Raw genomic sequence first — 11712 nt, 5'->3', positions numbered from 1 at the left:
TGGTCCAATTTAATGTATAATAAACCCAAGTTTTCGGGTCACAAAGGTTTATTATTAGGCAATGTAAAATGAAAACTTTAGTAGATGTATGGCTAATATTAGGATAGAAATTGCTGGTGGCTATATTAGTGCATAAATATCTAATATATGACATTTCTCGATCCACTACTTTAAAGGAGGTGTCAACTCATTTATTTTAAAGTGCTTAACAGATCTGTAAAATAGCAGTCGGCGGAATGTCATATGACCACATTAACTGTTTGTCCGTTAATATTACAGCAGTAATTTCCAGATCATTGTCCCTTCATCTCTGGATCCTGGGTTGAAAATACTGCCCAAACTGGTGGGATGAAAGTTTTGCCTCACTGCTGGCTGTAGGGTTTTTAACCTGAAATGCATTTGGATATCATCATCATCATAGGCAGTCCCTCGGAATCGACGAAGACTTGCTTCCACTCTTAACATGTCCTTAGATGGCTGTACAGTCCAATAGGAGAACCACAGTCTCTGTCACAGGTGGGACAGATAATCGGTGAGGGAAGGGGTGGGTGGGACTGGTTTGCCGCACGCTCCTTCCGCTGCCTGCGCTTGATTTCTGCATGCTTTCGGCTATGAGACTCGAGGTGCCCAGCGCCCTCCCGGATGCGCTTCTTCCACTTAGGGCGGTCTTTGGCCAGTGACTCCCAGGTGTCAGTGGGGATGTTGCACTTTATCAGGGAGGCTTTGAGGGTGTCCTTGTAATGTTTCCGCTGCCCACCTTTGGCTCGTTTGCCGTGAAGGAGTTCTGAGTAGAGCGCTTGCTTTGGGAGTCTCATGTCTGGCATGCAAATGATGTGGCCTGCCCAGCAGAGCTGATCAAGTGTAGTCAGTGCTTCATTGCTGGAGATATTGGCCTGGTTGAAGACGCTAACGTTGGTGCGTTTGTCCTCCCAGGGGATTTGTAGGATCTTGCGGAGACTTCGTTGGTGGTATTTCTCCAGTGACTTGAGGTGTCTACTGTACATGGTCCATGTTTCTGAGCCATACAGGAAGGCGGATATTACTACAGCCCTGTAGACCATAAGCTTGGTGGCAGTTTTGAGGACCTGGTCTTCAAACATTCTTTTCCTAAGGCGGTCGAAGGCAGCACTGGTATACTGGAGGCAGTGTTGCATCTCGTCGTCAATGCCTGCTCTTGTTGATAGGAGATAAGGGAAGATAAGGGTATCATCGACCAATTCTTAACACATTTGGGCCACAACACAAACTGTCCATGTATTAGTACTTAATTGCCAATTCTTCTCGGAGACCATAAGAGTGGCTGGTGTGGAAAAAATGAAAAATTACACTGCTCTCTGAAATAAGGACTAAACACATCATTAGCCCAGAGTGGAGGGAGCTTGCTGTGTTTGATTTTGGCTTTGAGTGACAAAGGCATCATTTCCCAGCATTGATGTTCCTCGTCTTCATACCTGGTACTGCACCAGGCATGCCTATCTGCATTTCATATTGAACTAGGGTTGGATCCTGCATTAACAGTGATCAAGGCGTGAGGGTTATGCAAGGCCATGAAGTTACAGATTGTGGTGGTATACAATAATGCTGCTGATGATGGCCCACAACACCTTGTTTTGGGCTGCTAGAATGGTCCTCAGTCTGTCCGACTTAGCACGGTGGTAGTGTCACATTACTTTAATGGAAATAAAAATCGGGAGAAATGTAAATCAGGCTGCTAGTGCCTATCACCTGTTTTGCACTATTGCACAAATTCAAAATTACCCCCAATGTGCCCTTATTGCATGCTTTATTATTCATTACATTACAACATTACAACAGTGACTACACTTCAAAAGTACTTCATTGGCTGTAAAGCGCTTTGAGATGTCTGGTGGTCATGAAAGGTGATATATAAATGTAAGTCTTTCTTTCATGGAGATGATAATCATACAGGAAAGGATGCATTTATTTTATGCTCACTTATATTGGCATGTAGGGTCACAAAGGTCTGGCGCGATGTGACATTCTAGGAGTTGATGGGTTTATTATTTATTTAAAGAAGGGGAGAAGGAGTTATGATGGTGACAAAGGTAGACTGTGTTAAGCAGATGAGAACACCTCATTGATAAGTTCAATTCTGAAGATTTTTGCAGCTGTCAGTGAGGAGAACTCTGAGCAAAGAACCTTATGCTCCCCACCAAGCTCTTCTGCCTTCAAAACAGTGAGGGCCACTTCCCCAGAAATCTCCATGTCCAGGCCATTTTGGATACTGCAAGATACAACTATGCAGGATAAACACTAGCACAATGCAAAGCTCAGACACTGTGAGCTGATATACTGTGCATGACTATGCCTCAACACACTTTCTTATGTATTGCATTCAGCAGTATGATGTGATAGAAAATAAATACAAATACACATTCAAATCTATTTTCAGCATTTTTATGCCTTAGGTAAAATTCAGCAGCACACATGCTGTAACATTTCATCTCAGTGACAAAAATGAAAGGGTTTTCATTTCAAAAAAACAATGAACAGTTAGAAATGTTTTTGATCAATTTTACATTAGGTTTAAAATAAGTTTCAGTGTGCTGCCAATATATACACTCTGGGGAGTGTTCGTGGTACAATAGGTATAGGATGTGTTCACACTTTGGTGGTTCAGACTCCTCCTTTGTGGTTCATTGTGAGAGGGATATAATAAGGAACAGTTCTGCTTACTTTAATCTTGATCCTGGAGCACTGCATGAAGTAGATTGGTTACTACATGTGCAGGAGTTGTAGAAGTGAGCTGTGGTTCCTGAGTGCAAGCAGAAAATACATTGCAACATCTCTCCTTATAAATCATGGGGGATGAAACACACAGTGGCTTAGTACAAAGTTCTGTTACCTTCGGGACCCGAGTTCAAATCAACCCAGGTTGATGAGTTGAAAGATTGACCTCTCCGATAGCTATAATGGGCTTACGTGAATGAATTTGAATATGTTCATTCTGCAACCTGTTGGAAATGTGCCCATAACTCACTATTACTCATAATGAAGCAATAATTATCAATAAATTGGCAATTCACAAAGGAATACTACAGGCTAGTGTGGAGATCTGCAAAATGTCACACTGCTGCAGTACATAGCTGCCCTTCTGAGGCTTAGATAAAGATACATTGTTGGACAGAATAGAGGGAGTTTTATGGTGCATTTTACCCGTGCTACACCTAACCCGGAAGTGAAAAAAAATAAAGGGCTCAATTTCCCCCAGTGATTTACGCCGTTTTTTTGGAGCATGCAGCTTTTTTTGGCCTATTAAAAAAAACACAGTTTCCCCAATCAATTTGCACCAGCGTAACTCAAGTTTATTACGATTTTTTTAGGTACGTTTTTTTTCAGCCAAAGGGGGCTTAACCTCCCACCTGCGCCAATTCTGGCCATTTAGGCAAGTTTGGCCAGCTGAGAGTTACTCCAGTTCTGGTTAGGGCAGCGTAGTGGTCTCTGCTGAAAAACCTTCTGGAGAGTTAAAGAAATCGGCGCAGGTAAGGAAATCGGCGCAGGTAAGTGCAGCAAATGCCTGGACAGCAGCAGCAGGAAAGGTAAGAGAAAAGGGGAGAGAGAGGTGGGGGGGGGGGTGGTGGGGGGAAGAGAGAGGTGGGGGGGGCGGACAGAGAGGGTGTGGGGGGGAGAGAGAGGGTGGGGGGATGCCTTTCGGGTGTAGGTAGGTGCGGGGACCGGGAGGGAGGAGGCCATTCGACCAGGGCTAGGGACGGGGTAGCGGACCAGCAAGGCACTTGGCCAGGGCTAGGGGCGGGGGAACAGACTGGTAAGCCCTGAGACCAGGGCTAGGGACGGGGTAGCGGACCGGCAAGGCACTTGACCAGGGCTAGGGGCGGGGGAACAGACTGGCAAGGCACTTGACCAGGGCTAGGGGCGGGGGAACAGACTGGTAAGCCCTGAGACCAGGGCTAGCGGTGGGGGAGCGGACCAGCAAGGCACTTGGGGCCAGGGTCGGGCGGGGGAACGCAGCAGCAAGCCCTTTGGCCAGGTCAGGGGCGGGGGACCGGGACCAGCAAGGCACTCGGGGCTGGGGTTGTGGGGAGATGGGGGGAGCTGGAGCTGGACCGGCACCGGCAAGGGGCTGGGACGGGCTAGGCAAGCAGACCGGCAAGCCCTTCGGCCAGAGCGAAGGGCGGGGAGCAGGACCGGCTTTAATAATTGGAGGTAAATTGCTGCAATATATTTTACTGTTTTTAAGTTGATGATGCAATGTGCTTTAATATGTTTTAAGTTGATACAATGTATTTTAATGTGTTGGGAGCTGGCTGTATGTTTCACTTTGCAGCCTCAGCTCACATTGTGTCCCTGGTTACTGTGGCAACCCGATCTTTTTGACACAGATCAAGGCTCCACCCCCAAAACTAAAGGACAGGTTAGGCCACGGCAAAATGAAAAAATCCAACGGGGAAACTTGGAACATTTTTTTTGGCATACTTGGGCCACAAAAAAACAGGCGTAACTCTTCAAGTGTGCCAAAAAAAAGGTTTGGGGAAAATTGAGTCCAAGTCCCTAGCATTAACATTACTCATATTGATCAGCATATAATAAAAACATGTACTTTGATACAGAAAGAAACGGTTATTTTATCACAAAATCTGTTAACAAATTGGCTCAGAAAAAAAAGGAAAATTCTGAACAAGCTTTAAAACTCTTTAGTGTATGAAATTAAAACTTTATACAATGGTGTTCCATATTTTGTATTATATTCTGTGCTGTAAAATTAATTAAAATCTGTTTCATTCAAATACCATTCTTTATGACAAAAAGAATTGCTGCGTTTACACTTAAAACAATTTTATATATTTTTTTCAAACAATCATTTTATGAAATTGTAACCAAACTGTATACTTATTCTTGAAAGACTGAAGAAGGGTTGGGAAGTTATCCAAGCCTATCTGCAGCCCCATTTGAGGACAGCCCTTGTGTGCTTTGAGATCTATGATCCGGGACAGCCTGGAATAGAACCACCCAACAGGATAGGTGTATTGGTGAGGCTGAAGGATTTGGATGGTGACAGTGAGTCTGGCTTTGGGGGTGCCAAATAAAATTCATGGTTTAGTGCTTGCTCAATTTTCAATCAAGCTGCAGAGCATGACACTGGATGTCAAAGGCGACTTACTTGTGGTCCTCAATAAAGTTGAAATTGTTCTATAATTGTACTCTCCATATTGTGCTCTCAGAAGTCAAACTTCAGCTTCAGAGCTAGAGAACGCAAATTTTAGCCAAATTATGCCTTAAAGTTTGAATTTATTTAAAGATGGGCGTGACTCAACTCCGTTTCGCATCCCCGCCCTCTTTTAGTACTCATCAGAGGTATTTACAGCTAGAAATTCTATTCTCCTGAAAACAGGCATGGAGATCATTATGTGGGATTAACTAGCACGCTAACTTCGTGCTGCCTGCTGATTAGTACGATTGTGGCCTGCAGCTCAGCACTGAACGAACGTGTTGCTAAGTGGCTTTACACTCAGAAGGGGGTCCAATTTCGTGTGAGGCTAGCATCAATTGAAACTAGCCTGCACTTCTTAAAGGGAGGTACATTCTGCTTGCAGCAGGTGATTCAACTGGTTTGGGAATAGAGTCTGAGTAGGACAGCAGGGGAGAGAGAGCGTGTTCCAAGGTTCTCGGATGTAGCATTGGAGGCCTGGCTGCAGGAGGTGAACAGGAGGAGAGAGGTACTGTTTCATAGGGGGCCAGGATGCCCTCCAGGCAAATGCTGAAAAGGCAATGAGAGCAGATAGCCATCGTGATCAATACCAGCAGTGTAGCTCTGAGGACCTCACGCAGTGCAGGAAGAAGTTTAATGACCTCACACGAATAGTAAAGGTCAGTGAATTCATCGTCAAATGCCGTATCCCACCATCTGCAGCACTAGCCTCACACGCTGCTCAATGCACCACACACCCTATCATTTACCGACCAACAATCTGTACCAAACACAACTCTGACCTCACATTCATATCTTCATCTCACCCTCACATGCTTACCACTGCTGCAAGCCTCACATGTCACAGCTTGCACACACTATCAGCTAATCAACCATGACAGGCAGATCACCCAAATATATTGCACCACACTCACTGACAAACTGCCCTTTCTCTTGCAAGACAAACTGGCTCACAACTGGAGGAGCAGGTTGAAACTGGCAGGGGATAGGCAAGCCTGCAGAACCTTATCCTGATGGAGGAAATGGCGCTGACCATTATTGGGAGGGCCAGCAATGAGCTTGTGGCTGCAACAAGGCTGAAACGATACAAGATGATGGTATCTTCATACGTAATCCTTCTTCTCACATCCCACTTCCCCGTCATCTGACAATCTCTGTGGATTTACAAGCTGCACATGGTGTAAGCATGCACCTCTTTCTGCCTCCACAACCTTACCCATGTCCCTTTCTCCTTTCAGATAGTCAGGAGCTGCCACCTGGCCATGCACTGGTGGAAATAGAAGAGCACCAAGACACTGACGATGAAAACTCAGCACCATCACTTCATTTCACACTGGCAGCCGGCAGCTCAGATACTGACACTCCGCGTACTTTAGAGGGTAGATTGGAGGCGGGATCTGCACATGGTGAGACGCTGGGCACAAGTGGCCTGCAGTGAAAGGGTAGCGCAGGTGCCAGCTCCCTGGAGGGCGAGGTTGCACACAAGTTCTGCTGCCGAGAACTCGGATGAGGACTTTGATGGGGCGGCCTACAGAAGAATATGCACAATGAAATGCTTGGTGCATTGGCAGGCCTGCCAGAAGGCCTGAGTGCAATATCAAGGTGAATGGAGGAGTCCAGCACCAACCTTGCACAGGGCTTTGCACAGAGCTTGGAGCCCATGATTTTCAGCATGGAAGTGATGGGCAACTCCATTAGCGCACTTGTGGACCCAACCTTGTGGATCCAACCCAGCGTCAGATGGCCAAATGTCTCAGCTTCCATTCCAGCACAAGCAGAAGCCACCCAATGTCTGCAGTGGAAGCTCAGACTGCTGTTATGCAGGCTCAGCTTGCTGCCCACAAGCTCAGACTGCTGCCATCATGGCTGCATTTAGCAGTGTTCAAAAGGGCTTGCAGGGTGTCACTGCAGTCCAGCAATCTGTCCTCCAACAGATTACTAGGATTGCTGAGGCACCGCACCGGGGGAGTGGCAGTGGTTCCATGGAGCACGAACCCACTGTCCTCTCTCAGGATGACAGCATTCTTCCTCCCACCATTGCCACTCTGCCAGTGCCCATGCTGTTACCTGTCAGACAGCCAGCCAAGACTGCTGCCGCCCATGCTAAAGTGATGGAGTCTAAAGCTGTGCCTTCTAGGCCCAGAGCTGCTCGACGTCATCCTACAATGCCATCTGCAGTCTCCCCGACTGAAAGTCAGCAGCCTTCTAGCAGCCTTGCTGTAGCCACAGGGATAGCATTTTGTCGGAGTATGAGGACAGGCAAAGGCACATAGAAGATAGTCACTAAGGGAATGCACAAGGGTGATTAGTTGACTTTGTTATATATTAGATGGATTGATGTATAACATTGGTTTGGAATGATTCTTTTGCGGTAGGTTTTATTTCAGCAATGTGGCCAAGAGGACGCTGTGATGGTCTGGAACCGAGAGATGGTGAGGTGTGTGACTGTTGTACTTGGAGTCGTGTTCAGTGGAACCATAGTTGAGTGTGTCGATCACAGACAGCCCAGCTGGAGATGGGTTTAGATGGTTGCCTTCTCCCTTCCTCCTCCCCTCCCTCTGCAAGCAGCTAATCCTCTTCTTTGCTGCCTCTGTGCCATCTCCTTGTCATGCTGCAGGCCAAGGGGGATGGCAACTGGATCACCCATGACTGAGAGCAAGTGGTCTGACCACAACCCTTGAAATCCGAACCAAGTCTTTCTTTACTTGCACCACCACTCCTTGTCACCTCATCAACTTTAAACAATTCTGGAAAGCACCAAACACTTCTACAAACTTACATAGCCAGTAGAAGTTAATCAGCAACTAACCAGAGAGTGGTTGCTGATCCATTTAAATATCGCTGGTGGGGGGGTCCTCGAGGTTAAGATAGGGCAGTGGCTCCAACATGAGGGCAAAAATGGCAGTGCTGGCATCAAATCAGCATTGTACGCTGATTCAACATCACAAGCTGCCTACTCTACTTCCAACGCACGCTTCTAACGCCCGCTCTAACTAAAATGGCATCCGGTGCGGTCTGGAGCCGAATTTCTAGTCCATTAAATTCAGCTGTCAACACAAGCAAATTCAAATGATGGGGAATTCTTCTGAACTAAAGCACACATCTTTCTTGGCAGATGTTAACTACTTCACAGGATTGAGCTATCTGAACTGTTTACTTTGTAATCTAATTCTTATGCCTTTGTCACAGTTATAATGAAATTAAACCTTCGTCATCATCCATCATAGGCGGTCCCTCAAATGAGGATGACTTGCGTCCACACCAAAAGGAATGAGTTCACAGATGTTTCAATGAAGAACCTGATATTCCAGTTCTGAACTCCAGGGGTGGAAGATGGCTGCGCGTGGATTTTTTTTAACGTGTGGTGACCGTTGCACATCAGCCACCATACGGGCTTGACAGAGCTAGGCCTTTATCCAGTGGCAAGGGTTAACCAGGACGACTGGAGACCTGCTCTGCTGCACGGACCTAGTGCATGCACATATCGCAGTGTGGACTGGCCCTGGGCCCTCGGCTCTTCTGGGCCCCGTACCCTCATTTGTCGCACCTCCGCAACGACCTTCCCGCTCCTCCACTGTGCCTGGGCCCCGCCGAGGTTCCAGCCCGGGCTTTAACCGGCGACCTGGGCCTTGATTACGTCACCCAGTCGCCCACCTCAAAGTCATCGCACACTTGAAGCGGCTCATGCTGGAAGCTGTAGTGGCATGCTCCAACTCTTTTTATTCCCGACCTGCGGTGGTGTCCTCTCGCAGGTCGGTGTGGCCCACGAAACCTTCAAGTATAGCAAGCCTAATATACAATACAGGCCAAATCTTACTTATGTGCAAGAATAAAATGGTGAGGCTTTCAGCTGCTGCAGAATATTCCATGGATTCACAGCTGCCTTCCAGGAAACAAAGGCCAAGAATTTTGATAAAAGGCTAGAAAAAGGTTCAGCAAAGAAAAACTATAAGTAATTATAAATAATAGAGACAATCAGAGGAATCGAAAATGCAAAGAAAAAGAAAAATATAGCCATCTAGAAAGGGCTGCGAATGAAAAATAGCAACAAATAAAAAGGAAGTGATAAAACTGAGTAAAAGGAAAAGAGAGCTGGGAAAAAAATAACATAAATGGCATCCAGCACACAGAGATAAAATCAAAACTGAGAGATTGCCTAAATTTGGCATAGTGACTGTCCCTTTAAATCTAATCATAGAATCATAGAAATTTACAGCACGGAAGGAGGCCATTTTGACCCATCGTGTCCACGCCAGTTTACCACGAGCTGTCCGGCCTAATCCCACTTTCCATCTCTTGATCCGTAGCCTTGTAGTTTACGGCTCTTCAAGTGCACATCCAGGTACTTTTTAAATGTGATGAGGGTTTCTGCCTCTACCACCCTTTCAGGCAGTGAGTTCCACACCCCCACAACCCTCTGTGTGAAGAGATTCCCCCTCTAAACCTCCTGCCAATTATTTTAAATATATGTCCCCTGATTGTTGACCCCTCTGCCAAGGGAAATAGGTCCTTCCCATCCACTCTATCCAGGCACTTCATAATTTTATACATCTCAATAAAGTCTCCTCTCAGCCTCCTCTGTTCCAAAGAAAACAACCCCAGCCTATCCAATCTTTCCTCATAACTAATGTTCTCCAGTCCAGACAATATCCTCGTAAATCTCCTCTCTACCCTCTCCAGTGCAATTACATCTTTCCTGTAATGTGGTGACCAGAACTGCACGCAATACTCTACCTGTGGCCTAACTACTGTTTTATCCAGTTCAAGCATAACATCTGTTCAGGGATCTGTGCACCTGCACTCCAAGGTCCCTTTGATCCTCTACACTTCTCAGTGTCCTACCATTTAATGTGTACACTGTGTCATTAAAGGAATTACAATAAAGTTCAAATTCAAATTCAATATGAATGTTGTGAGGACGGTTCAAACTGGTTTTGAAACTATAGGCTTTGAGGGGAGAAACCAAACTACTTTTGAACAACTGTGTGAGTTGTTCAGTTAAATTTTTGAATCTGAGTGACAGTGCTGAAAATCCAAACAAGCCACGGTAATGGGTGAAGAGTATATAAGTTGAGTTATTTTTGTGGTGTTGGTTGAGGGATAAATGCTAACCATTACTCTAAGGGAATTCCCCTGCTCATCTTTGAATCGTGCCTGGGGATCTTTTAAGTCTACCAAAACGGGTGGACATGGCCTTTGTTTAATGTCTCATCTGAAAGATGGCACCGCTGAAAATGCAGCACTCCCTCAGCACTGTACTGGAGTGTGGCCGAAACCCGTGACTTCTTGACTCAGAAGCAAGCAAGTTATCACTCATCCAAGTTAACACTTAAATTGACTCATGGCAAAGCAATTGTGGAGAGGGAACTTCAAAGAGGTGTTGGGCACCTTATTTGCATATGTAAAGTGTCGAGCAGCTGCTTCAGGCGTGGGTAGAGGATACATCTTGTTTTTCCGGGCCGGAAAGTTACTGTCAGTGTTGTCAGTAATACCCTGCTCCTCCACAGGGTGTGCTGTTGCAGTCTTCGCCAATGGAATCTGCACAGAAATCACTGATATGGCGTGAACTTTAGGCTAAGTAACCACTATTCTCATTCGAAACAGCTGAAAATGTTAAACCTTGTACAATCAGTAGTAAGTGAGTTTTAATGGTGTAGTTAGTGATAATTACTGCTGAACACCTCTCTGGCCCTGGAAAATTAATGTTCCAAGTGAAGAATCTAATTCCCTCAGAAAAATATATAGGGCCCAAGTTTCCACATGATTCGCGCCTGATTTTTAGGAGCAACTGGTGGAGAACGGACTATTTTAGAAATCGCAATTCTCCACATTTTCTTTTCTGCAGTTCTAGTCAGGTAGAACAGTTCTAGTTTAGAACAGAATTTTTTCTTCAAAAGGGGGCGTGTCCGGCCACTGACGCCTGATTTGAAAGTTTCCACAGTGAAAATGTACTCCAAATTAAAGTATAATGGAGCCAGTGAAGATTTTTGTAGAACTGAAAAAACCTGTTCTACACATTAAAAAATCAGGCGCAGGTTACAAATTAGGCGTCCAGAGCGAGCTGGGGGGAGGGGAACTCATTAAATTCGACAATAAATCCTTATTTATACTTCTACAAATATTATACAAATAAATCCAACCTGAATAAACATTTATAAGCCAAGAAAAGATTAAATAAACCATCATACTACCTGTGTGAAAGTGCTTCAGCCAGGGAGAATTCTGCAGCCGTTCGTGTCGCTGAGCGGGAGGGGGAGAGAGAGAGAGAGAGAGAGAGAGAGAGGGGGAGAGAGAGAGAGAGAGGGGGGAGAGAGAGAGAGTGAGAGAGGGGAGGAGAGAGAGAGAGAGAGGGAGAGAGAGAGAGAGAGAGGGAGAGGGGGGGAGGGAGAGAGAGAGGGGGGGGGAGGGAGAGAGAGAGGGGGGGGGAGGGAGAGAGAGAGGGGGGGGGAGGGAGAGAGAGAGGGGGGGGAGGGAGAGAGAGAGGGGGGGGAGGGAGAGAGAGAGGGGGGGGGAGGGAGAGAGAG

At 46.1% G+C, this 11712-nt stretch overlaps 1 long non-coding RNA gene across 1 annotated transcript in view; it reads right to left on the bottom strand.

Annotated features, from left to right (window-relative positions):
• Positions 1–2748: 2748 nt before the first annotated feature.
• Positions 2749–11712, bottom strand: part of LOC139275753 (uncharacterized) — a 165535-nt gene continuing 156571 nt past the window's right edge. The window contains exon 4 of the long non-coding RNA XR_011595748.1: positions 2749–2776. This is a non-coding gene — a long non-coding RNA (uncharacterized lncRNA). The remainder of the gene's footprint in view (positions 2777–11712) is intronic.

The sequence above is a fragment of the Pristiophorus japonicus genome, chromosome 11 (genome assembly GCF_044704955.1).
Source record: "Pristiophorus japonicus isolate sPriJap1 chromosome 11, sPriJap1.hap1, whole genome shotgun sequence".
In the NCBI taxonomy this organism is placed as follows: Eukaryota; Metazoa; Chordata; class Chondrichthyes; family Pristiophoridae; genus Pristiophorus; species Pristiophorus japonicus.
The sequence above is the reverse complement of the archived record's forward strand: the minus strand, read 5'-3'. Positions and strand labels throughout refer to the sequence as shown.